This window comes from Bufo gargarizans, chromosome 2 (assembly GCF_014858855.1).
Source record: "Bufo gargarizans isolate SCDJY-AF-19 chromosome 2, ASM1485885v1, whole genome shotgun sequence".
Lineage (NCBI taxonomy): Eukaryota > Metazoa > Chordata > Amphibia > Anura > Bufonidae > Bufo > Bufo gargarizans.
Genome location: NC_058081.1, coordinates 677,102,297 through 677,105,325, shown reverse-complemented (window position 1 = coordinate 677,105,325; position 3,029 = coordinate 677,102,297).

Sequence of the window (3,029 nt, the reverse complement as noted above, 5' to 3'; positions counted from 1 at the left end):
ATTTTTTTTCACTGTTTTAATGGTCTGTGCATGCGCAGACCGGATGGACGGATCCGTCCTTCAGTCTTTTCTTAATGCCGGATCCGGCGTTCAGTCGTGTTCTGGCATTTCAGGACGGAGATAAAACCGCACCATGCTGCGGAATTATCTCCGTCCTGAAATGTCAAAAAGACTGAACTGAAGACATCCTGATGCATCCTGAACGGATTTCTCTCTATTCAGAATGCATGGGGATAATCCTGATCAGTTTCTTTCCGGCATAGAGACCCGAGGACAGATCTCTATGCCAGAAAGGAAAATCGCCAGTGTGAAAGTACCCTAAGGCCTCTTTCACATTGGCGTTGTAAGGATCCGGCGTGCACTTCCGTCGCCGGAAATGCCCGCCGGATCCGTCACAATGCCACACACCTGAAAGCATTTGAAGACTGATCAGTCTTAAAAATGCTTTCAGTGTTACCATGGCAGCCAGGACGCTACTAAAGTCACCGGCTGCCATGGTAAAGTAGTGGGGAGTCGGGGGAGAAGATTCTTACCGTCCGTGCCGCTCCCGGGGTGCTCCAGAATGACGTCACAGCGCCCCTACGTCGCACGGATCACGTGATCCATGCGATCATGCGCGTGGGGCGCTCTGACGTTATAGTGGAGCGCCCCCGGGTAAGTCCCAGAATTAGTAATGGCCACATTAGTGCCCCAGTAAGAATAATGCCCCCAGTAAGAATAATGTCCCCAGTAATAATAATGTCCCCAGTAAGAGTAATGCCCCCATTAGTGCCCCCTTCTCTGCTTTTGCAAAAAATAAAAATAAAAAAAATTTGCAGTGAACATTCGCTGCTGACTGCAAGCTCAGGACCGGTGCTCCAACGTGATGACATCTTGTAGGTCCTGTCCTGAGCTTCTAGTCAGCAGGGAGTGTTCTCCACAGCGTGAGCAAATGGAGGTGGAGGTACCGTAATTTTATTTATTTTTTTACTAGCACAAGTAGCGGTGGAGGTAAAGGCTGTACTAATGAGCGTTCCATGATGGAAGCGCTCATTAGTAAGGGTACTTTCACACTTGCAGCAGGACGGATCCGACAGGCTGCTCACCCCGTCAGATCCATCTTGCCACTACTTCGCCGTGCCGCCTGCTCTGTGCCCATCGACTATAATGGGGATGGGGGCAGAGCTACGGCGCAGCACGGTGAGAGGCCACCAGATTAAAAGTACTACATGTCCGACTTTTTCGTCTGGCGGCCTCACGCCGTGCACTGCAATGCTGCGCTGTAGCTCCACTCCAGCTATAGTCAATGGGTAGTGGCAGTCCGGTGAAATAGCGGCAGGACGGATCTGACAGGGTGAACAGCCTGTCGGATCCGTCCTGCCGCAAGTGTGAAAGTAGCCTAATGGTCCTTACAGGAAAATTCTGGCACCGGCAAGGGAACTAAAATACCAGCCTTGCTGGTGAACTACTGGCCGGGTGGCAACCCAAGCCACAGAACAGACATATGATAGTTTTGTTCCGCATCAATTCCCATTATTGGGGCATTGGATGCGGACCCCTTAATTACAATGGGGCCACAAGAGATGCAGACAGCACACTGTGTGCTGTCTGCATCTTTTTCTGCTCCATTGAAACTAAGGGGTCCGCATCCAATCCCCCAATAATGGGAATTGGATGCGGAACAAAACTATCATGGTTTGATGGGGCTTTATTTAATTAGTTTACCTTTAATATTAAAGAAGATGGCCCAGGAGAGATGGGAACACGACACTGACTGGAGTCCTTTCCTGCAGTCAGTGACGTGTTCCCGCCTCTCTGTAGCCCTCTCCACGCCCCCCTTCCTTCCCAAATGGGACATTTATTTCATTGGTGGCAGCGGTGATGTCCCTCCCCTCTCCAGCAGCACGTAAGTGTCCTTTGGAGCTTGAAGCTCCCTTACGTGCTGCCGCTGCTGCAGGGGAGGAGGGACCTGTGAGCGCACGGAGGGAGAAAGCTCCCTCCACCTGCAGGTGCCGTATGACAGCGCTGGTGCCTGCAGGTGGAGGGAGCCGTCTCTCACTGCGCGCCTGGGTGGGAAGGAGGAAGTGCGCCGGTAAGCTCCTCCTCCTCCTGCACGTACCAGAGTGTGCAGGAGGAGGAGCGCTACATATCTCAATGAGGCAGCTCAGCGCTGTGGGACAGGAAGTGCGCCGTAATCTCCTCCTCCTGCATGATACAGTGTGCAGGAGAGGAGGAGCGCTCTGAAGAATGGCCGGGGTCCGGACAACTGGCGGCCGCGGTCCATATTTGGACCGCGGTCCGCCAGTTGAGTACCCCTGCTCTACAAGCTCAAGGTCAGGTAGCTGCAGTACGTCCTCACTAGACACTCAGTAATAGACTTGGTGAAGTCCAGTGGAGGTACAGCGGGAGTGATATCTTTAAATTATGCCTGCCTTATGGAAGCACAGTTACAAAGCAGGAGTTCACACTATATGAGAAATGGAGGAAGGATACCCCTGATTTAACAGAGGAGCAGTGGGACACTGTCCTAGAGGAATTTACTCAAGTAGCGGTAAGCGAAGCTCACAGGGTGTCTCAACTCCTGTTATTGCACCGTGTATACAAAACACCGGTCCTATTGAAGAAAATAGGGTACAGATGATTGCTGTCCGAGGTGTGATGTGGCGAATGCAGACCTCATACGCTTAATGTGGCACTGTCCCAGACTGAGAAGGTATTGGATGGGAGTAGAGGAGATAGTGAGAACTGTCTTTGAAGTTAGACTTGATATGGAGATTGTGACATGTATATTGGGATGTGTGGAGATACCAGACTTGTCGCCTGAGAAGCGTCTGGCCGTCCTTCGGGTATTATACCAGGCAAGAAAGATGATAGCATCTCACTGGTTAGATAGACAACTGCCATCGGTGTGTGAACTGGAGAATAAAGTGCACCTTGAAAAATACATGTCTTACTAGGCTTAGATTCATATAGCCTTCTCTGCTTCATGTAAACAATGTGATTCTCTTGCTCATGTGTTGCCACATGTTCTTACTGCCTTTACGTATGGG